Source organism: Scyliorhinus torazame, chromosome 10, assembly GCF_047496885.1.
Source record: "Scyliorhinus torazame isolate Kashiwa2021f chromosome 10, sScyTor2.1, whole genome shotgun sequence".
NCBI lineage: Eukaryota > Metazoa > Chordata > Chondrichthyes > Carcharhiniformes > Scyliorhinidae > Scyliorhinus > Scyliorhinus torazame.
The window spans coordinates 224,181,144-224,209,009 of record NC_092716.1 but is presented as its reverse complement, the minus strand read 5'-3'; the positions used below and the strand labels follow the sequence as shown (position 1 = coordinate 224,209,009).

At 46.9% G+C, this 27,866-nt stretch overlaps 1 long non-coding RNA gene across 1 annotated transcript in view; it reads left to right on the top strand.

Moving 5' to 3' along the window:
* Positions 1–23,517: 23,517 nt before the first annotated feature.
* LOC140384606 (uncharacterized) overlaps positions 23,518–27,866 on the top strand; it is a 46,031-nt gene continuing 41,682 nt past the window's right edge. Inside the window, exon 1 of the long non-coding RNA XR_011933103.1 lies at positions 23,518–23,624. This is a non-coding gene — a long non-coding RNA (uncharacterized lncRNA). The remainder of the gene's footprint in view (positions 23,625–27,866) is intronic.

The window sequence follows — 27,866 nt, the reverse complement described above, 5'->3', positions numbered from 1 at the left end:
TTGGCACTTCCCACAGAGGCTGATCCTATAGGATTTAGCTGGAGCCCATCGGTTGAAACTCGTGCAAACCATACATTTAACCTTTCATGGCGAAGCATTTCGTGCAGGTTTCCTTCATAAATAACACCCTTAGCCTAGCCACATATGACAAGTTGAAAGGAAATCGTCAGCTAATCTAATACACTGCATATTGCAATTTACATGATTGTGCCATGCTTGCAATGCAAGGAGTGCTGACACTAGTGGACGATTCAGAGAATTTCTGATTGGGCTAAGGTTCGGTTAAATGGGAGATGCTCACACTCTATCACTAATAGCTAAGAACATTATTGTAGGAAGGCAATGATTAATAAACAGCCTCCGTAACAATGTAAACATACCCCAAAAAACTCATTTCTGTAATATTTTCCTTTTAAATGTTGCAGCTCTCCTGTATAAGAAAAGATTTTTAATAGGCGGTAGATAGTTGAACTTAGAGATATTGAATCTTGCTCCCAGGTGCGTGAGTAAATAAAAAATTACATTAATTCACCATGGATATTTTATTTATTTAAACATTTTTCGCATTTTCTGTTCTTGTGCTTATGATTATGTACATTTGCATGGGTTTGCATTCTGCATGGCTCGCTGTTCTCCCTGCATGCTGAACCCACTGCCTGCCTGCCACTGGGTTAATACCAGCAGCAACAGAACAAGGCCCTCAAATGGGTATTAAGTGCCTACTTACGGGCCTCAATTGGTGGTGGGATGAGAAGCCTTTTCGCCATGGATTTAATCGGAGGTGGGAAGGTCTCAGGTCTCCATCTGCTACATTCCCGCCTGATTAGATGCACCCCCATCACCAAAATGGGTTGAAATATTTTATCTCCTCACGATCAATATTGGCTTTCCTTTCTATACTGGGCAAGACTCCAATAGTTGCTCTGCGGTATCTTGGCCAACTTCCATTCTTGACACTCTGTCTTGACACTCTTGGCAGGTTGAAGATTGCTGCATCTCAATTGTTATCGTGGACTTTGCTCCCTGTTCATCATATCGTTGTCTGCTTGATGTTGTCAATCCTTTTCTTTTTACAGGGAAGTGTATAATGTGAGTGAGATGGCTGTACCGTTGGTTATCCTGATTTAACAAGTTCATATCATGTTAGGCCGAATACTGAATTCGGAATTTGTGCACAGTCTTTATGCCAAACATATTTGGGCCTTATACTGTTTAATAATCCGTGTGGTGGAGGGAGGGGGGAGTTGCTTTACGTTGCCCCCCCCCTCCCTGTTTAAAAGGAGGGTGAGCAGAGCCGGAGTGGGGCGAGGGGTGGAAGGCTGTGGTTGGAAGGTACACTTTGTCCTCGCTATGATCAAGGAAGCCTCCCAGTTAGAGTTAAAGTTTTGTTTTTTGTTTTTTGATTTTGCTTTTGTTTTTAATTCTGATTCAGAGCATCGGTGCTTTTATCAATGTGAGGTAATGCCCCCTTAGCTCTGGGGTTGACAGGGTTTTTTTTCCCTCTGTTGTTATTCTTTGAAGTGATGGGTATGGTGTGTCTCTATTGTTGACAGTATCCTGTTTTGGTGCAGATGGGTCTTATATCCGTGAAAGTAACACTTTGGGGATGTTATCCTCTTTCATTTGCTCTCTGGTTGCAATGAAATTCATTATGTGCTGTACCTGCTTTACATTGATATCTATGCCTTTTTTTCTATCTTTTTCTTTGGTTTTGCTGCGATACTTGTAGGAACTTGAACATTTCAGTAAAAATATGTTTTTTGAAGAGCTCACAATCTGTGACCCACCTCCTCAGATTAGGTTGTTCACCCCACCCCTGCCTCATCTTTGTTGAAACCAGAAGTGGTTAAATCCAAGGCCGATTGCGGTTATGTTTGATATTTTAGAAATTCTTATTTCTCACCTCACCACCAACCCGCCTGTTTTGGGTGGGGGATGTGGGGGGGGGGGGGGGGGGTGGTCAACCAGCGTTACTGACAAAACACTCAAACTCTCAAATTATCGCAGACAAAATTCCTTTACTGCACCTTACCAAGTTACCCCAGAAGTATCAAACACCACTATAAATTGTGTCAGAAGCTATGTTACACGCAGTATCAAAACTCTGTTCTATAAATGGTGTCAGAACTCACGGCCTGTACCTAAATACTACCCGTTAACAGGCGTGAGGTGACCTCTTTGTGGATCTTAACATCCTCTCTGGGTCCTGGACCCAGGGCGTGACTTCTTATGATAGTTATTCCTGCAGGTTATCACTTCAGAAGTTCCTTTGTTCCTCCTCATTGTACAGATCTTGCTCATGCTTCCAGCCACATATTCACAGGGCATCACTAATCAATCAATGTCCTTGTGCTCACGAATGTTCAAGAGTCGTGGCTCATCCAGGGGTCATAATTCTCTTAGGAGCACGGCACACAGGGGTCTGTGTTTAATCATTTGTTTGTTCAAGGCATAGCAACAGCCACTGTTCAATGGCTGCACATCCTGGTCTTGACCCCTACAGCCTTGCTGCTCCCACAATCTATAGTCTGATACCGAACTAGCACTTTTAACCATCGGGTTTTGTTGATGTCTTCACTTTGCTGTTGTCTTTTTCTGAATACCCATGTATGTGTTAAAATTACCACCAAGTTATGCTAAAGCTTTATAAAATACTGGTTGGGTCCCAGTAGGTCCCAACAGGGAAAGTAAACGTGCACGTACAGCAGACAGTAAAGAAGGCAAAAGGTATGTTGGCCTTTATAGTGAGAGTATTTGAGAACAGGAATAGAGATGTTTTACTGCAGTTGTTTAGGGGATTGGTGAGGCCACACCTGGAGTATTGTGTGCAGCTTTGGTGTCCTTATATGGGGAAGGATGTTCTTGCTGTGGAGGAAGTGCAGTGACTGTTTACCAGGATGATTCCTAGAATGGCAGGACTGTCATATGAGGAGCGACTAAATCGGTTAGAATTTTATTCATTGGAGTTTAGAAGAGTGAGGGGGGTCTCATAGAAAGTTACAAAATTCTAACAGGATTAAACATGGTGGATTCAGAAAGAATGTTCCCAATGGTGGGGGAGTCCAGAACTTGGGGTCATAGTTTGAGGATAAGGGGTAAACCTTTTAGGCCTAAGGTGAGGAGAAATTTCTTCACCCAGAGAGTTGTGAATCTGTGGAATTCACTGCCACAGAAAGTAGTTGAGGCCAAAATGTTATGTAATTTCAAGAAAGATCTTAGGGTGAAAGGGTTCAAGGGATATGGGAGGGAGGTGGGATCAGGGTATTGAACTCGTTGATCAGCCATGATCATAATGAATGGCGGAGCAGGTTAGAAGGGCCAAATGGCCTCCTCCTGAATCTATTTTCTTTGTTTCTATGTTTCGAGCAGTATCATGTTTAATTCAGGGTACCACTGTTTAGGCAGGATGTCCAGGCCTTAGAGACAGTGCAGAGGTGATTTATTAGGATGATCCAGGGGAAGAAAGATCCAGTTAGTTGGCGAAACTACGGAGACTAGGTTCTCCTAAAAACAGAGAAGGTAAAGGGGTGATCTGATTGAGGTATTCAAAATCCTGCAGGGTCTGGCTGAGATATGGTTCCAGTGGCAGGAAAGAGGGTAACCCAGAAACACAAATTTAAGGTAATTGCCAAACGAACCAGAGGTGACAGGAGGGGGTGACGGCATTTTCACAGGTTGGCGCAACATCGAGGGCCGAAGGGCCTGTACTGCGCTGTAATGTTCAATGTTCTATGTTCTATGAAATAAAACGATGCAGCAAATTGTTACAATCGGGAATACCGCAGTTGAAAGGGGGATGGAAGTTATTTGTAACCAGCACCTCTGGAAGGCCATGGGCTGGATTCTCCGCCCCGCCGCACCACATTTCTGCCTCAACCTGCCGGCAGGATTCTCTGTTACACCGGCCGGTCAATGGGGTTTCCCATTGTGGGGCAGCCCGTGTCATCGGGAAACCCCCGGGCGCTGGCAGAACGGAGAATCCTGCCGGCGGAGAATCCAGCCCCGTGTATGCTAAAAGAGAGCCAGAGCTTCTTGACCATTGCTCTCGATGAGGTGAAGGACATTTTGTGGACCTACAGCCACTTAGGATGTGCACCTAATACAAGCAGGAATATGGATTCCTGGAAAGACCCAGTGAAATCGGCATGAAGACATGTCTAAGGCTGGACTGGTCATTCCCAAGAGTGAAGCGGCGCAGTGGGTGGACGTTTCTGCTGCTTGTGACAGATTTCGCACTGCTGAGCCAACCGTTCTATTTCTCCATCCAGGCCAGGCCACGACACATAACTCCGGGCCAGCATTTTCATTTTTGAGACATTCAGATCTCCGTTGTGTAGATGCTGCAACATGGGGTGTCGGTCTTGGTGTGATCCCACAACATGGGCCCCCCGCAGGAGAATGCCGCCCTCAACACTGAGTTCCAATTTTGGTTGCAAAGGGCCGTACATCGTCGGGCAGCTTCCGGTGCTGATCTCAGTACAATACCATGTGGCGGACCTTCGCTAATATGGGATCTTTTTGCGTCCAATCTGGGCAGTGGTAACTGGCAATGTATCCATAAAACTCAGCATGGTGACAACTGCGTCTGTTCTGGGAGGAGACGGAGGCCGCATCGGCAGCGGGAGCCTGCTCAATGCAAGCGCATTCACAATGTGCATCCCTTGGCGATGCTCGAACGTATATTCATACTCCGCTAATAGCAGTGCCCACCTTTGTATTCTGGTGGATGCTATCGGTGGAATTGCCTTGTTTTCTTTAAAGAGTCCCAGTAACAGCTTGTGGTCTTTTACAATCATGAAATGGTGTTCGTGTACATACTGGTGAAACCTTTTCACCGCGAACACTACCTCCATATCCTCCTTTTCAGTCTGAGTTATACTCTGCCATGGTCAATGTCCTGGACACAAATGCGATCGCTCATGCAATGTGACAACACGGTACCAATGCAGCATGGTGAGGCATTGCACGTGATGAACAACAGTTCGGCGGGTCGTAATGCATCAACAGGCCGGACGTGGTCAACTGCCTTTTTACTCAAGTGAAATCTTCCTCCTGGGGTGCTCTCCACGCCCATCCTTGGTGCTTTTTCAGTAAAGCATGTGGGAGGGTGAATATGGTCGGGAATAAACTTCCCAGAATAATTTACGAGTCCTCAAAAGGAGCGAAGTTCAGTTTCATTATTCGGAGTGGGAGCTCAACGAATTGCTGCTCTACCGGGTGCAGGCCATCCTGGTCCACGAGGTATCCTAAATAGATATCCTTCTTGGAGTGGAAAACACACTTCTCCCTTTTGAGGTGGAAGCTCGTTTCAGAAAATTGGTGAAGGGCCTTGTCTACGTTGCTCTGATGCTCTCCTTCCGTGGCTCGGGTGACCAAGACAAATAAACCATCACGCGCGGCAGCCTTCGCAAGATGTTTTCCATGACGCATTGAAAGGTAGCACGAACCGACGATACTCCAAATGGCAGCCTTGTAAAGGCGCCTATGTATATTAATGGTCACTTAACATCTGAACTCTGGGTGCAACTCCAGCTGGAGATTTTAATTTAATTTAGAGTGCCTAATTTTTTTTTTTGTCCAATTGAGGGGCAATATAGCGTGGCCAATCCTCCTACCTGCACATCGTTGGGTTCTGGGGGTGAGACCCATGCAGACACGGGGGGAATGCTCAAACTCCACACGGGCAGTGAACCGGGGCTGGGATCTAACCCGGGCCCTCAGCGCCATGAGCCACTGTGCCATTCTCCAAATGGCTAACAGCACCGACTGTAGCTCCACTTTACCCTCGTCGCCAGTTTTATGGTCACAGAGGAGTCAGGCACGAGAGTATAACAAAACGATTTGTTGTTAAAGCAAACTATTTACAGCCACAATCCAGGTCACAATCCGGGACTTCTCTGCCCAGGCTCCTTTCTGGGCTGGCCTTCATGTCCATGTTTGATTGCCTCGCTGATGGGCCCCCGCCCCTCAGCCTGGGAGCTTGTGCTCCACGAGAATTAGGGGGAGGCTAATTGATACCTCCCCGCAGGTCTTGTGAGGGCTAAAACATGATCCAGTTTTAACACTGGCAAATTAATATGATCCCCTGATGCCAACAAAAACAATTGAACTCTAACCTTAAATTCAATAGGAGATCTTGGTTGTGTTTCTCCCCATTCTTACCCATCTGAAGTATTGATTCTTGCTGACACATACTTCCACAGATGTGGCCATCACTCTGGTAGTTCATGAAAGCAATGAACATTGGGAACTAAGTTTCAAAACACAATTGACAGCCTGGATAATGTTAAGATGGAGTGGGGATAAAAGATGAGGATTTGGCAAACTAACCCCATTGCTACCCCCTTGTAAATTTTAAAATGCAGAGATCAGTGCACCCAAAACGCTGGCACAGGCCTACTTAGTTTAACAAAGTCGTAGCCGGATGACATAATTGGTGTAGTCAATTTAAACGTAAGTGAGGAGAAGGACCAAACGGAAGGAATGCTGCCTCTCCAAGGGAAGTGGCTCTTAAAGAACAGTTTCATAGAACATACAGTGCAGAAGGAGGCCATTCGGCCCATCGAGTCTGCACCAACCCACTTTAAGCTCTCACTTCCACCCTATCCCTGTAACCCAATAACTCCTCCTAACTTTTTTGGACATTAAGGGCAATTTAGCAAGGCCCATACACCTAACCTGCACATCTTTGGACTGTGGGAGGAAACTGGAGCAGCCGGAGGACACCCACGCAGACACGGGGAGAACGTGCAGACTCCGCACAGCAGTGCTAACTTGCAGCACTCCGTGTGGGCTCTCCTCTGTCCCTCAAGAAAATCTTCATCCTGGCCCACCCCGGTTTCCAGCCTCCGGCTAGCCTCCCAATTGTGGCCTGGAACTGATGTTGGGGACAGTTCCCTGGCTGAAACTTCTACTGCTGTGTTTCCCTTCCGCCTGCTGGTCATGAACTCATTCGCTGTTTCTGTGACCCTAACTGGGGTCACGGCCCACAGTTTCGGAATCACTGTTCTATCCCCTGCATTTAAAAGACTTGTATACAATCTCGTCTGGGACTTTCTGTTCCTCCACCTCGTTTAAGATGGTAATGTTTAGTTTATAATCCCTCTCCTAAGTCTGCCTCCCAAAATGTATCACTTTACACTTAGCTGGGTTAAATTTCAACTGCCATGTCCATTTTACCAGTTTATGTCCTCCTGTATTCTGCCTCTATCCATCTCACTGTTTACTACATTTCAGACTTATGCCACTTGTAAACTTTGAAGTCATCATCCTTATACTCTAGCCTATGTCATTAATATCTATCAGATGGAGCAGTGGCCTCAACATCGACCACTGGAGCCATCACTGCACATTTCTCTTTGGTCTGAAATACAGGTGAACACCTTTCCTGTCCCTTAGCCAATTTTGTATCCATGCAATCAATGCTCCACTAATCCAATGGCCTTCAATTTTACTAACAGATCTATCATATCATTTTTTATCAAACACTTTTTGAAGGTCCATGTACACCACATCAACTGCACTACCCTCATCCACACTTTCTGTTACTTCATTGAAAACTCAATCAAGTTATTTAAATATGATTTTCTTTTACCAAATCTGTGTAGGCTTTCATTTTTTAAACAGAATTTTCTAGGTGCCAATTAATTTTGTTCTTGATTACTGGATTGAAAAGTTTCCTCGTCGCTGACTGGTTAATTGGCCTGTAATTGTGACTTTGATTCCTCTTCACATTTTAAACAGGGGTGTAACATTTGCAACCCTCCACTCCCCTGGCACCTTTCCCGTATCTAAGGGTGACTGGAAGATTGTGGTCAGACAATTGCACAATTCCCATCTATACTTCCCTCAGCAGCCTTAGCAAATACCATTCAGATCAAGTGACTTCTCTTGAGTGCAGCCAATTATTTAAATACCTTCTCTTTAATTGTATTCAATAGAAGATTTGAATAATTCACAATTATCCTTCCGTAACGCATGACATGTTGGAACAATGCAAATGCAGAAGTGATGCCAAATGGCAGTCTTTTATATCTGAATAGCCCTTTGTGTATCACGATTATCAAATATTGTTGTGAATCCGGATATACATTTACCTGCAGATAAGCTTGACTAAGGCCAGCTTTACTGAAATGCCAGCCTCCAGTCAACCCAGCAAATTAATAATTAAAGGCAGAGGGTACTGCTCTGCACACAGTACCACATTGATAGTGACTTTAAAATCGCCAAATATGTGTGCCAAACCATCTTTCTTCATTAAAGCTACTATAGGCCCGGCTCAATCACTTACATTAACGGTTTTGAGGACCCCTGCCTTGACCAGCCTCTCTAATTCTGGGTCAATCTTCGGCCTGATGGCGTACGGCACTGACCTAGCCTTTAAGCACCTTCCTTGGCTTTTGTCCTTAGTCTTCAGCTTGACAGATCTCTTTCACGCTTCCCAGCTCTCCATTAAAGACAACAGCATTTTAAAAATATCTTTGGTAGACCTGTTTCGGACTCTGACATGAAATTCATCTCAGCCCAGTTTAGCTTGATTCTCTCCAGCCAGGTTCTTCCAATCATCCATGGGCAGCACGGTAGTACAGTGGTTGGCACTGTGGCTTCACAACGCCAGGGTCCCGGCTGGATTCCTCTCACTAGTCCCGAAAGACGTGCTGTTAGGTAATTTGGGCATTCTGAATTCTCCCTCTGTGCACCCAAACAGGCGTCGGAATTGACGACTAGGGGATTTTTACAGTAACTTTATTGCAATGTAAGCATACTTGTGACAATAAAGATTATTATCAATGATGTGAAGGGCTAAGGATACATGGTAGACCATTTAGGAATGAGATGAGGAGAAATGTCTTCATACAGAGAGTGCTGAGCCTGAGGAATTCACTACCACAGGAAGTAATTAATGCCAAAACATTGAATGTTTTCAAGAAGCAGCTAGATATAGCTCTTAGGACGAAGGGGATCAAAGGATATGGGGGGAAGGTGGGAGCAGGCTATTGAGCTGGATGATCATCCATGATCGTAATGAATGGTGGAGAAGGCTTGAAGGACCAAATGGCCTCCTCCTGGTCCTATTTTCTGTGTTTCTAAGTCTGCGGTCTGTCCATTTAACTGAACATCAATATAGCTCCTCAATGAAACCACTTCCCCTGCATAGGTTTTTAATATTAACTTTGAGGGTTTTAAGGTGACGTGTCATAGTTTTGTTTAGTTAAACAGTTTCAGGTACCAACGAAACCGATGCTCCAGTGTCCACCTCCATTTTCCTTGGTTATCCACCAAGTAAAGGAGTCACCCAGTGGCCAGTAGGTTCAACGACAGTCATCTGACCATGACTCTGGTCCCTTTTCAAGCTCATTTGTAGCATATGGACTATTTTCCCTCTATTCGGTTTTCCACTTGATACACTTGGTTATTGCTTTTTATAGTTCTTGTTTGCAACTTGTTTTTTTCCCCCAACACGTACATTTGAATGGCCCCATTTTACCACAATTCCTGCATTTTGCATCTTTGAACCAGCAGTCTGCTGCTATGTACCCAGTTTCTGCACATCCGTCGCAATTCAAACCGATGTCTATGTTCGGGTCTCAGCTGACAATTTATGGATTCTAGTGCTCCGAATTAATTGCTGCTTCCTTACTTGTTAACTCCATTGAGCTCACAACTTCTAAAGTCTTCTTTAGGCTTAGATCGCTTTCTGTCAACAACCTTTTTTTGGATAGCTTTGCTTTTTAATTCATTTGTCTGTCTCTAATGGTGCCATTCAAGACATCTCCAAATTTAGAGTATTCAGCTAATTTCTTCAAAGTAGCCACAAGCAGTGGGATTGATTCACCTTCTTGTTGGTTACTTTTATGGAATCTGAGCCTCTCGGTGATGACCATCGATTTAGGTGAGAAGTGGCCCTGCAATATCTCCACAACTTTGTCATAGGTTTGCGAGCCGGGTTTTTCTGGCTACACCAAACTTTACAGGAGGTTGAATGTTTTCCCTCCCTTTCTCAGGAAAGCTGGGACTACAATATCTGCCGCAATTTTAGTCGCTTGGACAAATTAATCAAATCTTTCAGTCTAGGAACTCCTAGACGGTGTTCTCATTATACAGTCCCAAGGCGCTAAATATTCCTAATATTTTTACTATGGGAAGGGCATGAGTAAAAAGCTTTCAGCACGACCTTGCTTCTTTTTTCAAACAAGGTACCCCTGAGGTCAGACTGTTTCCTTCCGAGGTTTAGAACAACCGCAGTTCTAATCTATTGTTGCAAGGTACTTGTTACTCACAGTGTTCTGTGTACTGTTCCAGATCTTCCCGGGCAGAGCACGTGGCGAGCTTCTTTTTGATGTTGTTTCCTCTGAAATCTATGTTGAAATTTCAGTTCCTTCGATGGCTGCTGCTGATATTTGGCACTACTCCATCACCCGAGTTGGTGAAACAAAGTTTTTAGCTTCTTACTCCTTTTCGGATGTCTGCGCATGAATCGCCGATTTTCCCAGATTTTTTTTTCTTCCCCGGATATCTGCCAGCGTGCTTCCGACCTCCTTGTCGACAGTTTTCTTTGTGGTATTTTTAAAGGATAGACTTTCCAACCACAAAGGTACAAATAAACAAGAGCTTTGTTGGAAAGGTTTTTACTGTACAGGTTGTTGGGATAGACTGCCCTTTTTCCTACATAAATGGCCAATAATTTCATCAATACATCGTATAATTGGACTTTTACAACTAGGAACAAACATTGATACACAACATTGGGAGCCATGTGCAACAATCCCCGCGTGCACACTGAGCATTTGTCCTTCACACGCTCATCTAACTCAAGGCCCTAGCATTATAGTTACTACATGCTGGGGTTCCCCTTCAGTTGCCAGCTGAGATGACCTCCATCTGCGTCCACCCCCAACAATGATCCAACTCCCATGCAGCAACTCAAGACCTCAACCACGAGGCTCTAAGTAATTGCGAGCAGCCACGGTACAAGTACATTTAATGTTGTGTCCAATCCTTTTCCGTTCTGCCCGTCAACCACACCCTCTCTCAAAACAGCCAGTGATTCAAGTATGACAATTAACCTCCCCACCATGACCCTTCTACCCTCCCTCATCACCCTCCATTCCATGAAGTTAAATGACAGAATTCCCCACTGTCCCGAAGAGCCATCCTTGTGATATAGACAAGATACCCCCTCATCCTGTCAACCCCCAGAATCCACATCACTTTTCAAATCCCCTCTAACAACCCTCAGTGTCCTTTACCCTGCCATTGCTGGATCCTCACCTCCCCATTCTACCAGCTCCCACTTTTCTGAGTATGCCCCCAGGACTCCTGCATTGACCCTACATATCTCTGCACACATTCCATGTCAATTCACACCCCATACGCATTCACGCCTGCACAACCACAAAGGTACAAACAAACATTCCCACCCTCACACCCCCTGCCCATTCCCACCCTCACACCCCCTACACATACGCACACCCTCCCCATTCCCATCCTCACAGTCCTCCCCATTCCCACCCTCACACCCCCTGCCCATTCCCACCCTCACACCCCCTACACATACGCACACCCTCCCCATTCCCATCCTCACACCCCTCCCCATTCCCACCCTCACACCCCCTGCCCATTCCCACCCTCACACCCCCTACACATACGCACACCCTCCCCATTCCCATCCTCACAGTCCTCCCCATTCCCACCCTCACACCCCTCCCCATTCACACCCTCACACCCCTCTCCATTCACACCCTCACACCCCCTACACCCCTCCCCATTCCCACCCTCACACCTCTCTCCAGTCCCACCCTCACACCCCTCCCCATTCCCACCCTCGCTCCCCCTGCCCATTCCCACCCTCATACCCCCTACACATACGCACACCCTCCCCATTCCCATCCTCACTGTCCTCCCCATTCCCACCCTCACACCCCTCTCCATTCCCACCCTCACACCCCCTACACCCCTCCCCATTCCCACCCTCACACCTCTCTCCATTCCCACCCTCACACCCCTCCCCATTCCCACCCTCACTCCCCCTGCCCATATCCACTCTCACACCCCTGCCCATTCCCTCCCTCACACCCCCCGTGCCCATTCACCCCTTCACACCCCCCATGCCCATTCACACCCCCACACCTCCTCCCAGCCAGGCTCCAGCCTGGCCCTCCGCAACCTACAGCTCCATTTTACCCAGAAATCAACATTTATTTTCCTGCAGCAATGCCGCCGCCCCTGCCCCTCCCTGGATCCACCATCAAACCCGCCATGGTGGGGGGTGAGATTGGAACTGGAAAGTTCTGTCCTGGGACAATCCGAGTTGTCAGCTCTGGCAGAGCCTGGCATGGCGGAGATCACGCTTTGATGAAGCACTGCTCCTCCACTTGACCTCACAAAAGTAACCTGAATACTTACATGCAATCTTAATACTTAATGCAATCATGACTCTCAGTAAAGGAAGGCAGTAGACTCAATCTAATAAGATTTAATTGGTTTGACTGATTTTCTTTTCAGCACTTAAGTTGTCAAGATCGTGACCTACTTAATAAGGAGCACGTACTTCTACTCTAGCCTCTGATTCAGTACTTGTGGAGAGGGTTGAAGAATTTGTTCATAGAGAAACAGTCCGAAGTCCAGCCAGCTAAAGCCGTTCATTGGCAGGAGTCAGACATATCTCTGAGGATGAGAGGAGCATCGCTCAATCCTCACTGCAGAATCCGTCTAATGGTTTTAGCACCCTGCCCATGATTTGGGCACCATCACCGTGATGATGTGATATCACGTCCCATGGTGGGAGAGCTCCTCACTCCCTCGTTCTGCTTGTCCCCAAACTGAGAGGCTATGAGGGTGTCCCTAGCTCATTGGCCTATGCAGACCCTGGCCATTGTCAGAAGCCCTCCCTCCTCTTCTGGCACTGCCTCAATGTCCTCCTCATCCGAAGAGATGAGATATTCCTCCATCCCCTACTGGTCCAGTTGGTCTCCCCTCTGCAGGGCCAAGTTGTGGAAAGCATAGCAGGCCACAGTAATGTTGGACGCCCTCTGGGGGCTGTACCTGGGACACACCCCAACCGTTCCAGGCACTGGAACCTCATCTTGAACATTCCAATCGCCTGCTCGACCAGCACAAGCTTCGATGCGTGGGACTTGTAGTGAGTATCTGCAGGTGTTTGTGGCCACCGCAGTGGCGTCATCAGCCACCTCCTGAGTGGGTGCCCCTTATCCCCGAGGAGCCATCCCTCCATCCACTACTGTTCCTCAAAAACGACAGGGATCTATGAGCGTCCCAAAATGTAACTGTTATGGATGCTTCCCAGGAAACTGGCACACACTATCATTATGTGGTCACAAATGAGTTGGACATTGAGAGAGTGGAACACTTTGCTGTTTATAATGATGCCATGGAGACTGCAGGGCCACATGGGTGTAGTCAGGGTGTGTAGTCTATCACACCCTGAACCTGGGGAACGAAGCCCATGGCCCTGGCATTATGGCTCTCCTGGTCCCAGTCCAAGTTTATATATATGCGGGAGCTCGCATAAAGGGTATCTGTAACTCCCCTAATGCATTTGTGTGCAGCTGACTGGGAGATGTTGTTGTATAAAGATTCAAAGGTTCTGCTCCTTTTCCACAAACACCATTAATTTACTTCAACAGACTCTGCACAAAACATCACATCACCTGACACAAAGGCCACCTGAAGCCCTTTACACATCAGTGTCAATTATTGGATACTTAACATAAATGAGACAACTAATTGGAATGTCTCTTAACCCATTACTTAACAGATGTCAAACAGATTGCTGGTGCTGCCCTGAAATGAGCTGCTCGCATAGAAGTTCAGAGCGACGGTAATTCTAAGGGCCATAGGCAGTGGGTGTCCTCCCATTCCGTGTGACGCCTTCTCTTGCAGGATGTGGCAAAGGTGATCCAACACCTCCTGGGACAGACAACGACTTATCCAGCACTGTAGCTCCGACCTCTGTATGTAGGATGTCCAATGTTGGAAGACACTTTGTGGAAGTGTCCCCTAAGGGGCTCCACCATCTGTGGTGCAATTCCTGGAACAGCTGGTCCTGGCCACGTGTTGCGGCACGTCGCTGTCTCTGCCGCAGCTCAATCGCTATGAGTAGAAAAGCCAACACAGCAGGCTGCAGAAGAAGAGAACACCAAATTAACAAGTGAGAATTCCTGACAGAACACTGTTCCTCAGTCCTTCACTCCTCTGGGACCTCCACCCATGCGCTTCCTCCTTAGTGAGTGCCACTCCACTAGGCCTCACAGCCTCTCCTCTCACATTGGGGGGGGCGGGGAGAGGCCGGCCCGCCGATCGGTGTGCGCCGATCGCGGGCCAGACCCCATCGGAGACCCACCCCCGGTGAAGGAGTCCCCCTCCACCTCCCACAGGCCGCCCCCCTGACCGCTCCCGCAGAGTTCCCGCCGGCAGCGACTAGGAGTGAACGGCGCCGGCGGGACACTGTCGTATCGGCGCGGCCGCTCGGCCCATCCGGCCCGGGGAATCGTCAGCCCCGCCGATCCCAGCGGCCCACGGCCGGCGCCGCGCCAAACGCGGCGGCGCAAATGCCGCCGATTCTCCACACCTCGGAGAATCGCGCGCCGGCGTCGGGGCGTCATGGCGCTGTTGTGGCGATTCTCCGGCCCGTCGCGGGGCTCAGAGAATCGCCCCCCACATGCTCCCTTTCCAGGGACACCCGGCTGAGAATGTAGCTGCAGTAGAGGGGCAGACAGTTGCGTTGGGCGACCCCCTTAGTCACCTGCTGCCTGGACCTGTTTCTGGCAAGTTTGGCCATGGTTGAGACTCCAGTCAGTGGCACTGATGCATAGCTCCACAAATTGACTAGTTAATGAACGGTGAGGTAGCATATCAGGAAAATGACTACCTCTTGTGATAAGGCATAGCTAATTGGAGTGAAGACTGCAATTAGCATGACAAGCACTCTCATTCTCCCAGTTCACAGGCGAACACACTAATTCCTGACTGTCAAACTTCCCAGACAAGTGGAATTGATACTCCATACAGCTTAACCCCTTTGTCTTCAAAGTGCTGCCTGAGTGTGGGGCTCTATTCACACTGCAGTCATGTTTCCTCAGGTGAAAGGGTCTTCATTCCTCATGAGGCGGTAATGAACCCATTCCTGAGTTCCCACTCTGCCCTTGCAGCCTGGCCTCTCATGGAACCTCACCCAAATACGCCACAGTCATCCCCAGGGCTGAACCTCTTTATTCAACTCCTCCCACCCACTTTCCAGCTCCCACAGGCACTCCCTCAGCTGTGATTTAAGCACAAGGCCAGCAAGGAGGATACAGGAAGTGATGCCTGCATGCCAGCCTTAAGACACCCTGAAGGTAAGGGGTGTCCCAAAGTGAATGGAAGGCAGCGCCTGCTAATGAACCCTCCTCCCGAGATTGGGAGACTGACCCCCAGCCCTGGCCCCGAGTTGAATTTACCTGTGACCCCGAAATCCTCTCCGGTGCACCCTGAGCATTGAAGACCCTGGAGATTCATGGCTGCCTGAGAGTTCCCCTCTGATATCCCCTTGGAGGGGAGGCCGCCAGGCTCACGTTTATGTAAACCTGTTGTGAATGGTGCCAGCATGACGTCACACTGGCACCGGCTGAATATTCAGTGAGGGGGGGAATTGCCCCGGAGTCTACAAATTGCAGAAAATTCCCAACCAAAGAATGATAAAGTTATCTTCAGAGCATGGCATGGGTCTACAGTAAGTGCACAGCAGGATGGCAATGACATTTTATAGTGCGTATAATTCACTATTGCCATCTTCCTTTGCATCTATTTCTAGGTTTTGTGTGTGACCTTTGTGTAATTTACCCTGACTACAGCCTATTGTCAGGTATCCTGTACTGTTGCCTTCTGGGTAGGTGACCTGGAAGGTGAATCTTTCTCACATGCATCAGAAGCAGCACTGCCTCCACTTCATCCATTGAACAGGGAATAAAGGGGTTTCAGATCCTGCCCAGCTCAACAATAAAGCCTCTTCCTTTCCTGCCTACATAATCTTCTCACAGCATAGAGGCTTATGTCGACCTTTAACTTCTCTCCACCTTCATTAAGTTTGCACACCAAGTAGTTCAAAGAAACGTAATTTATTTACAATAACTATTATACACATCACACGGTAAATCCCAACTGGGTCTGCCTTGCCGGTGTCTAACTGGCAGGCTTTATACACCCTACAATTGAAATGAAAATGAAATGAAAATCGCTTATTGTCACAAGTAGGCTTCAAATGAAGTTACTGTGAAAAGCCCCTAGTCGCCACATTCCGGCACCTGTTCGGGGAGACTGGTACGGGAATTATACATTGTTTAGAGGTCTCTCCCCCACCCCCCGCCCTCTAAATGGGGGGAGCTCGTATTCTGCAATGTTCACGGGGAAGTTAATTGTTCTCACTCCGTAAGGTTCTTAAGTGGGTTATGATTCCCCAAAATCTGAAGAATCCTCTGATGTCTGTAGGGAAGGAGGGCGCCCGATGTTCCTTGTGCCTGGCTGAACGTCACACACCTGAGGTGTCAGATCGAGCGGCGTGAAGCTGGAAGGTGAACTCTGCTTCCACTTTGAATGTCGCGGTGTTTGCTCCGCCGGTGACTGCCGAACTATCAACACCCCATCGGAGATTTCCCACGTTTGAGTTTTCATCTCTGAATCGGTGTCCACGACCTCAGTCATCTCGGCATTTGACCCTTTGGGATCCCGTCATGGGCTGCTTTGGCATTATAGGTGGCTGGATGAGGACGTTGCGTTCACAAGGAAGCTTTCGAAGAAGCGGTCTCTTGGACTGAATATGATCAAGGTGCTTTTGCACGATCCATCCTTAGACTTGTACTTCATAGAAAATCAGCACCGTCTGGTGGAAGATAGTCCCAGAGACCAATGGGCGCCGTCTGCAAACCTTTGAATATACATCGAATCACCTGGTACAAAGCATCGAGATGGTCAGGTCGGACGGGGCAACGCCTTTGCAACTCATGATTGTGGCGCAAATCATTCTAAGGCGGGTTAAAAGCCTACGCCCCATCAGCATTTCAGCGAGGACCACCCTGGACACGCCATGCAGAGTGCAAAATAAGAAACAAACCATCTAGTGTCCATTGAACCAGAAGAATTCTTCTTGAGGCCTCTTTTGAATTTCCGTTAAACCATAGAAGCCGGGTGGTACGAATGTGCCATACCCCATTCACCTTCAAAATCTCTGGGAACTCCTCGCTCGTGAAACCGGTCCCATTGTCTGAAACGAGCAACTCGGGGATGTTGTGCGTGCCCCCAAGCGATGAACACATTTTCTTGATGGTCGCCCGGGGGTTGGTTGCCGCCATCTTGTGGCCATCTTCAGCTACTTTGAATGAGCATCAATCAAGAGGAGGAACATTGAACCATGAAATGGGCTGGCAAAGTCAGCATGTAATCGTGCCCACGGCTATCCTGACCATTCTCAAGTGTGAAGGAGTGCAGCCGGTGGGAACCTCTGGTGCTCCTGAAAGACAGAGCATTGCTGGGCCATATGCTCAATGTCCACATCCAAGCCTGGCCATCAGATGTAATTGCGCTTCAACATCTTCATTTTCGACACCCCTGGTGTCCATTGTGGAGCTCCTTTAATATCAACTGGACTTTGTCAGGAATAATGACATTCATACCCCATAGCAATATATCGACCTCCTCACTACATTCGGACAGTTTGAATGTAAACACTCATAACTCGCCTGGTAGCTGTCAATGTTGACCTTTCTATAAATGTGCCGAACTTCGGCAAGAACCGGGTCCATTCATGAATCCGAGACACCGTGACAGGCAAAGAATCCATGACGTTTAGAGTGGCGATCACTTTGTCTGTGCTGGGGGGCAATGGGGGCTCGTTGGCAAAGGCAAACCGCTCAGTGCGTCGACGTTCGCTATCTGGGTCCCCACCGACACTTGAAAGAATATTCGCTGGATCCTCGTGGAGGCAATGGGCAGGATGGCCTTGTCCTCCTTAAAAAGACCGAGTAAAGGTTTATGGTCTGTAATAATAGTAGAATAGTGGGCGTAAGCGTACTGGTGAAATTATCTCTCTGTGCAGACCAGGCGCGCCACAGGCAGTCAGCAAGATGGCTCTCTGACGGTCACTCTCTGTGAGATCCTTGGCCCTGAAAAAGTAGTATATTCGCTCCGCATACTGATTCCAGTCTTCCAAGCCGGCGTCAAAGTCATCTAACTGTCCCAACAGAGGCATAATGAATAAAGTATTCTAACCTTTATCCAACAGGACCGGGAGGTGGCTTATGCGAAGATGCAGCTGCGTTGATAGCTATCCAGTTTGACCCTCGTCGCCAGTTTTATAAGGCCATGAAGGAGTCCACACCGAGTATTTCAAAGAAACTTAGTTTATTTACAATAACTAATATACACAACACACGATAAATCCTAACTGGGTCTGCCTTGCTGGTGCCTAACTAGCCGGCTTTATATACCTACAACTATACATTATTTAGAGGTCTCCCCCCCCCGCCCCCTTAATGGGGGAGCTCGCATTCTGCAAGGTTCACGGGAAGTGAATTGTTTTCACCCCGTAAGGTACTTGCGGGTTAAAACAGCAGGCATTAGTTTTATGCTTCTCGCATTAACCGCTGCCAATTAGACGGTGAGATTCTCTTGAAACAGCTGCTGTTTTCCTATTATGTATTTGCAGCACAAGAAACCGCATGGTCCTTCCTTACTGAGCAGGCATATTGCTGCAGATTCGATGCAGGGAGCTCACATTGTGGTCAACTGTCTGAGAACAGATGGCTGCAAAGGCCACAACATCTTCCGCCTGAGCGGCGAGTGCAGGAAATCTACCCCACTCCCTCTGACTGTACGCTTTGCGCCAAATTATTTCAAACCGTGCCTGTGAAACTTTTTTTCTCCATGCATCGAGCGGTTCTATGATTTTCCGATAAAAATTAGTCTTTTGGTTCTACACTTTTAGCTAAAATCATAGTTTAGAGTTTGAGAGAAAAATGTGCAGTGTGGGTTTCGGGAGATGTGCAGATGTGCACGCTGTTTATCACAAGCTGTCTATCTTGCACCTGACTTTTCAAAAGGCCGTGGATATGTACCTTCAAATTTCCCGAGTTAAATTGTGGTTTCCCCATTCCTCATTGATTTATTTTGCACACCCCACAGCTGAAGCTAATTAACTTTTCGATGCTTGTACCAATGAATGCTTGCTATAGCCGCTTGAAAAGTGCTATAAGATTAGGATTTATTTGTTTCCAGGCCCCCCAAAAAATTACATTTATTGCCCTCTTAATCGATGAACATTTTTGGGTTTTGTAGTCAAGCGTTTTCAAATCAGGTTTTGTTTGTTGTGGCTATCTGCCCAGCGTAAACCTTAACCAGACCTCTGCCCATGCGAATTTCAGCTGTAGGTTGCAGTGTAACAGGACGGTGCAACAGTTTAGCCCTTACTGTTAGAAATGAGGCGCTCTCTGATATTCTCCACTCTGGAGTCTAATGATGGGCTTAAGTAACGGTGCAATAATTATCACTGTCTCCAAATAGTTTCAACAGTGTGAACAAAACACGAATCAGCAATCATTGAACTGAACTAACTTGTATTACCCTCTGTGATGGGAATTCCAATTAGACTAGCAGCTTTATTTTGAATATATGGAAGTAGTGATGTAGCATGGGCCGCTGTACAGAATCTCCTTTCATGTTTCAATATGTAAGTCAGACAGCTCTTGTAGACAATTTGGATATTCAAATATCAGTATTTGCCATCCTGTGACACTATCTGAGGAAGAACAAGATAGTTCTTCCAGTATTCTGGTTGGCATTTATCCCTCAACTAACACAGGTAGAGTAGCTCACCTGGGGAGGTAGAATAGCTCACCTGGCCATTTATTTAACTGCTGTTTTTAAGATCTTGCTGGTTGCAAATGTGCTGTTGTGGTTTCCCACATTAACACAGGGATTTAAAAAATGCTGCCTTCTAATTCCCAAGCACCCTCATCTCACCATCCCTATTTAACATGGTGTTTTGCACTCATTGTCCTCCTGTGCACAAGTACAGGATTTGACCCATGAAATTCCGCAAAATCCTGGCCCTGGAACCAATGCTGTGGACTCACCAAGGAGAATTTTCAGGCCTTTGTCTCTTAACGCTGTGTATTATAACGGATTAAGAGGTTAATTGCAGCATTACCACTAGAGAAATTCGGAATAAAAGGAGTTCCTGAAATATTAGGGGTGATTTTTAGAAGCGTGAATTGCTCGTGGCACATACCCAGCTGGATCCCGCTTCCAATTTCAAACCGCCCTTTGACAGAAACCAGCAAAATCTCTCCTTAAATATGCAGATTCAGCTCTGATGACATAATCGGGCCCTGACTATTATTCTGCCTGCTGTGGCTGTCCTGCCAGGCCCATATTGTGGAGACCAAAAAGCGTTTTTATTTTTATGACTTTCCTTCAAAGGCTAGAAGGTCTTATCTGTTTCAGGCAGGAGACTGTGCCAAGGTGAAGCCTGGGCGCTAAAATATCCTGCACTTCAACCTTTGCTAGCTCTCGTGAGCATGACTGCCTTCTTGATTGAATAGCAAGGCTGCTGTTTTTAGAAGTAACAGCACCATCTCTTGGAGTAGTTAGGAATGGCAAGCGTTCCAGTAGTTTTATTTGTTCAGAGGTTGGTTGCAAAGCCAGCATTTATTCCGATTCCAATTCTCTTTCCGCACTTTGTGGTGCACTAAGGCAGACTGGTTTTTAGTCTGTCACCAGGGACTTATAGCTGGAGGAGCACTATTCCACATCGAGCGTGGCTGATCAGGAGTCTCTCTCGCTCTCACCACCAGCCATTGACGTGTTTGAAGGATTTGCAACTTGGAAACAAATAAGTCCTAATCTTATAGCACTTTTCAAGCGGCTATAGCAAACATTCAACTTGTTTGGCCGCATTATGAACGCGCCTTTCTTGGTCATCAAGTCCTGGGATGGGACACAAACCCGGAGTTTCTGGCTCAAATGCAGGGACGCACTGCACTGCACCGCAATACACCCTCCCCAGCATTTATTGCCTATCGTTAATTGCTTTTGAGAAGGGGGTAGTTAACCACCCTCTGTGACAGCTGCTTTCCATCTAGTCTAAGTAAGGCAAAATGCTTTAGGAAGAGATTTTGACCCAATGACCATGAAGAAATGACAGAGATATATTTACAAGTCAGAACGATGTGAAACTGAGAGGGGAACTTAGTGATGTTCTCACACGCTTGCTGCCCGTGTTCTTCAAGATGGTAGATCGTGGGTGTGATTAAGCCATCGTGTGGTACCCGACACAGAGCCAGAAGCGATGGGTGAATCCAGGGAACTCCTCAAATCAGGCTTTGCGCCAAACCAATCACGAGTCGCCTAGCTCGCTATGCCCTGCACGATCTGGATCATGCCCTCACTGGGTTGGTACGAGACTAGGGCAAAAGCCCGGCAAGTAGCCAATGATGTCCACATGTCATGTGACTTGGTTGTTAAAGAGACATTGCACACAACTACAATAAGCCACATATATAACAGTAGAGGTCACTGATTTGGAAGGTGCTGTAAAAGAAGCCCTAGGGAGCTGCTGCATACTGCTGCCATGTGCGCCAGTGATACCCCTGTTTGGCCGACGGTTATGAGATTTCCTGGAATCCCAATTCGATGTTGAGGACTCCTGGGGCCCCTCTCTCCCAACCGTACATCACTGTGCCTCCATGTTTGATGGGTTTGTTCTGTTGTTGGGACAGGACATACGCAGAGATGTTAAAGGAAGAATCTTGCATATTTGCTCGAAATTAAATCCAGTGATGATGACAATGTTGGGCTGTTTTTTGACGAGTCTGTGTTGTAAGATATTGTGTATGGTTTGGTAGGTCTCCTGAAGATGGTGTAGTTTAACATTAAGTATTTATTAACTGCTAGTAATGATATACATACGCGCAGTAAAGGTTTAAGCTAGGAGCTGTCTCCATGCTGCTTCTACACACTGCCCTCTAGAGTCACACCATATGTCCCTTTACATCACAGTGTGGGCGGTACTGTATCCATCCCGCATTAACCCTTTCGATGCCAGACCCTTACAGTGCACCTCCCCCCAAGCTTTTATTCAACATTTTTACAATGCCTTCCTGTTTACCCAATCTAATTACATTATTTCTACTCCAACTTCTCCACCCCCGTCAACTCTCTAGGTGGAATTTTCCATTCTGTGCACTGTGCTCTGCCGAGCATGAAAAACAGCGTGTTTTCGCACCAGCCGCAATGGTGGGTTTTCACGCCGTGTCTTGCACTTCTGAGCTAATTAAATGTTTACACAGGGGAAACATGCTAAATTGCTGGTGGGTGGCCTTGGATTCGCTCGCCATGCCCTGACCTCACCGCAGCCTCGCCCTGGGTACCATTTTTAAAGGGTGCATCTATTTCACTCCATACAGCCCAGGACTGCTGCACAACAATGAGATGGCCTCAAAAGCCAAGAAAACTGCTGCCCCAGGCTCAGCAGCACCTCCCCTGGAACAGCTGCTGGACGCAGATGAGGCCCATCGTAATGTCCTCTACCCACGGGAGTTGGGACAGCTGCCCCTTCTCCTCAAGGAGTCGGCTGGGGGTTCACGGTGGGCACCCATAAAGCGAAGGCTCAGCCTGTGTATGCCCTGGGAGTGCATATGGCAGCTTGAAAGCATGATGAGGGTAGCTATTGAAGAGGAGCAAGGATGTAGTAATGTTGGCGTCTGCTTTTATTACCAAGTTTGCATAACCTTGAGGGCATCATGATCTATAGAATCCCTACAATGCAGAAGGAGGCTATTCGGCCTATCAAGTCTGCATCGACCCTCCAAAAGTGCACCCCACCCAGGTTCACTTCCCCGCTACCCTATAACCTAACCATCTTTGGACAGTGGGAGGAAACCGGAGCACCCGGAGGAAACCCATGCAGATACAGGGGGAATGTGCAAACTCCAGCTGAGGTCAGAATGGAACTCTGGTCTCTTAACAACGTGAGGCTGCAGTGCTAACCACTGTGCCACCGTGCCGATGTCTGGGCTTTCTGCAGATCCCCCAGGGACAGCCATGATGGAGCACTGTCTTGGCTGAAGAGGAGGTATTGTAATGTGTGACAGGCATCTTTACAACCTCGCCATCCTCAGGTGGTTCACATTGATTGAAAGGTGAGGGTGAAGTCAGGCCGGCATCCCTAACGGAAAGTGCTGGATGTCAATCTGATTGAGGAGCAGGAGACACTGAGAACTGAGTCATGTGTAAATGCATCTCTGCAAACCTGCATTCCGTCCTGGGCAGCTTTGGCCTGAGTGCTGCCTGAGTGCTGAGTAGGATCCTCAATGTGTCACGAAAAATGTTGTACAGTTGCTGCTGTTGGATCTCCTGGAGGAGCTTGGTGATATTAAAGGCATGAAATGATGAGTCCAGCGAGGATAGTAGACCAGCTGCTGCCGTTTGTAGGTTGCCGTAGCAACTGGGCTGCGTGAGAGACGCTGGAAAAGGCAGCACCTTCAGCCGTGGAATTCCGGGGAAACATTCTCCAGTTAGCATCCCATTTCAGTGAGGGCATTCCTCAAAGGATCAGGACAAGTTGAGCCTCTTGTGTAAGTATTTACACTCGATGATTGAAATGAGAGGATTGCCACTCTAGTGTTGATATGGGTCTGTAATGCACGGCACTAGTCCAGGAGGAGACTCAGCACTGCTTAACCTCTTGGAATCTGGGATCAACAAGGGCCGCACGTGCTAGTCTGCCTTGTCTGCTCCGTTCTATGGCCTCTTCCCCTGCAGCCTCGGCTTCCTCGGCCTGACCACCCCCATCCCCTTCAATGTCCTACTCATCGGAGGAGGTCTGCAGCTCTTCTATCTCAGCATCTGGCAGTCCATTCCCGCCCCCTTCCTTGCATCGGCAGGTGGTGAAGCTCGCAGAAGGCTGCAATGATCCACGAGACCCTCTAGGGACTGTACAGCAGTGATCCTCCAGATTTGTTGTGGCAAAGGAATCTAATTTTTAACATGCCTGTGGTGTGCACCGCCAACATTTGGGTAGCAGCATGAACAGCGATGTACCTTCTCTCAGATGTGGTTTGTGACTTCTGGACAAGCGTCACCAGTCATGTCCTTTGCAGGTACCCTTGCTCCCTGAGGAGCCAACCCTGGATACTGTGTTGTCCCTCAAAGATGCCCGGGATCTGCAATCTACCTAACGTGTAGGAATCATGGCCGCTTCCAGATACCTTGTAGAAATCTGCAGGGTTTGTTTGTTGTGGTCACACACCCGCTGCACTTTCAGTGATGGAAGCCTTTCCTGTTGATGTATTACCAACAAAGAACAAAGAAATGTACAGCACAGGAACAGGCCCTTCGGCCCTCCAAGCCCGTGCCGACCATGCTGCCCGACTAAACTACAATCTTCTACACTTCCTGGGTCCGTATCCCTCTATTCCCATCCTATTCATGTATTTGTCAAGATGCCCCTTAAATGTCACTATCGTCCCTGCTTCCACCACCTCCTCCGGTAGCGAGTTCCAGGCATCCACTACCCTCTGCGTAAAAAACTTGCCTCGTACATCTACTCTAAACCTTGCCCCTCTCACCTTAAACCTATGCCCCCTAGTAATTGACCCCTCTACCCTGGGGAAAAGCCTCTGACTATCCACTCTGTCTATGCCCCTCATAATTTTGTATACCTCTATCAGGCCTCCCCTCAACCTCCTTCGTTCCAGTGAGAACAAACCAAGTTTATTCAACCGCTCCTCATAGCTAATGCCCTCCATACCAGGCAACATTCTGGTAAATCTCTTCTGCACCCTCTCTAAAGCCTCCACATCCTTTTGGTAGTGTGGCGACCAGAATTGAACACTATACTCCCAAGTGTGGCCTAACTAAGGTTCTATACAGCTGCAACATGACTTGCCAATTCTTATACTCAATGCCCCGGCCAATGAAGGCAAGCATGCCGTATGCCTTCTTGACTACCTTCTCCACCTGTGTTGCCCCTTTCAATGACCTGTGGACCTGTACTCCTAGATCTCTTTGACTTCCAATACTGTTGCGGGTTCTACCATTCACTGTATATTCCCTACCTGCATTAGACCTTCCAAAATGCATTACCTCACATTTGTCCAGATTAAACTCCATCTGCCATCTCTCCGCCCTGCCTACTGCCAGGGAGATCTTATAGCCACATGCAAGGAGTCAATGGCACCTGGCACCTGTGGAACACGTAAATTACCGTGATGCCCAGTGCTCTGGCTTGCTTGATGTCTCACGAAATGCATGCCATTATGGGCCTACACGAAAAGGGTGTCTGTAATCTCCTGGCTGGACTTACCCATCAACATTTGCGAGATCCCACAGAGGTGCTCAGTTGATCCTTGGAAAGAGGCACTGGTATAGACGTTCAGGACAGCAGTTACTTTCAGAGTCACTGGCACTGAATATCCTCCCAGCCCTTGTGGTGCCAAGTCCTGGAGAATGTGCCATGGTGAACCACTAGATCCCGGGACATACTGAGGCGTTGGCGCCACTCTCCCTCACCTGCAGGAAAGACCTGTGTCCTGTACACCCTGGCCTGAATTCTCAGCCATCGGGATGTTCCATTTTGCCATCAGCCCGGGGGTTTCCTGACGGCGTGGGGCTGCCCCACAATGGGAAATTCCATTGACCAGCTGGTGAAACGGAGAATCAGAACAGCCCCCTGTGTCTTGCAAAGCACCTACAAACAATGTTTCTGGGAGCCTCATCTTAGGCATGTGGAGGGGGCCATGAACCTAATGGCTCATTTAAATATGCAGATCTGGATTGTGCCGAGTGAGGGTGAGATCCAGATTGTGATGTCTCAGGAGACTCCGTTAAATCTGGCGAGTGTTTAGCACTGCTGCCTCATGGTACAGTGGTCCCAGGTTCAATTCCAGCACCGGGTCACTGTCCTTGTGAAGTTTGCTCATTCTCCCAGTGTCTGCGTGGGTCTCACCCCTACAACCCAAAGATGTACAGGTTAGGTGGATTGGCCATGCTAAATTTCTCCTTAATTTAAAAAAAAAATTATTACTCTCACAGTCCTCATGGACTCTACTTTAACTATAATTGGTTCCCAACCCATGAATAGAAGGTGAAGAAATAAGATTTGTGCGAAAGGAGATAAAAAGGTCTTCTATATTTAGAATACTTATATTTGACTAATTGGAAAATAAATTATCATTGCTTCATTCACAGCTAATTAAGGTCCTTACAGTAGTTAGCAAGACTCATTAAATTCCATATAGGATTTATCTTCAGGTGCTAGAAACTAACATAATATCTGAAGCTATGACAATGATTATAGTAGATCATATCCTGTGGAAATGTTGACTTGTTCAAGTACTTTGATTAAATCCATAATTAAGTAAAATTTAATCCAAAAGATCATATTTGATATAAAAATATATTTATAAAATTTATCTTTTTGAAGCTAGATGTTTCGAGCTGTAATTGTTGGTCACAAACACAGTGCTAATTTTGGAAAGGCTCATGTTTGTATCGATGGATTGGTGGTTGAATCATGCGATCATCGTGGGGTAACAAAATAAATGTTAGCAAGAATTCAATTCAAAAGTATGAAGTTGAACATCATGCGGGCTCCAATTAAAAATTATCTGAGGGTTAACAAATTAAAAACAATAAAACAAAACTAATTTATTTTTTATTCATTCATGGGATGTAGCGGCACGCTGGCCGGGCCAGCATTTATTGCCCATCCCTAATTATCCTGAAGAAGGTGGTAGTGAGCTGCCTTCCTGAAACGCTTTAGTCCATATGATGCAGGTGTGCAAATTAAAACATACATAATGGATATTGGTTCAAAATTAGATCTAAAGTAATATTCGTATCGAATTGTAGATAGCGTGCACAATTGCTAGCATCAATTCTAAACTTCAGAATGAAGTGAAGGACCTTCTCAGGACTTCTTTCTTAATCTCAGCAACTGAAAAAGATTATGATTAATGTTTGTATAATTTAGTTCGCTGTCTCTCCTCTTCCTACTCCTGCTTAGGTATTATAGCACACTGCAGCTCTTAGTTACATTAATGGCACAATGCAAGTTAAAATTGCTGTTTTGTTTTTAATATGTTTTAAATGGTAACTGTTGGTAACAGCGAGTTGTCTGGGATGGGCTACTGATGCTAACTTTGCAGGGGAGTTAACTTGCACAGTTGAGCTGAAGCATCCTGAATTATGACGAGATGACATTGGCTCAAACCTCTCACATTGTTGGGTTCAATAACTCCTCCAAACAACTTTGTCTTGGCGATGTAATTTGTACTTGCTGTTTTAAAATAAACAGAGGAATTATGTTGCTCTCCTTTTTTCAGTAGAGCTACTGAACACAAAGGGGAATGTTTTGATGAGTTGTAGAGAGCCGATTGGCTGATTCACTTGCAAACATTGGCTATCTGCCAACAGATTGATTATGCTTGGTCATCAATATACAAACATATAAAACATGAATTAAGAGTTTAATTTTCTACTGTTAGACAAGGCTGAAGTAATTTTAAAAAAATTGTTTTTAAAAGGAGTCCAGTATTTAATATTGTAATAAGTAGACAGGTATTGCAAAATGTAATCCATAATTTTAAGTAGGTCTGTGCCTTTTCTTTTTGACTAACTCCCCCTCATGGTCAGAATCAGTAGCTCTTCTCAGAAAGCTCCAATGCTGCAGTAATTGCTGCACAAGAGCTGGATTGTGTGGATTGTGCCGAAGCAGGAGTAGGAAGAGGAGGGAGAGTGAACTGAATTATAAAAACGTGTATCATAATCATTTTCAGTTGCTGAGATTAAGCAAAAAATATTCAAAACAACTTGTA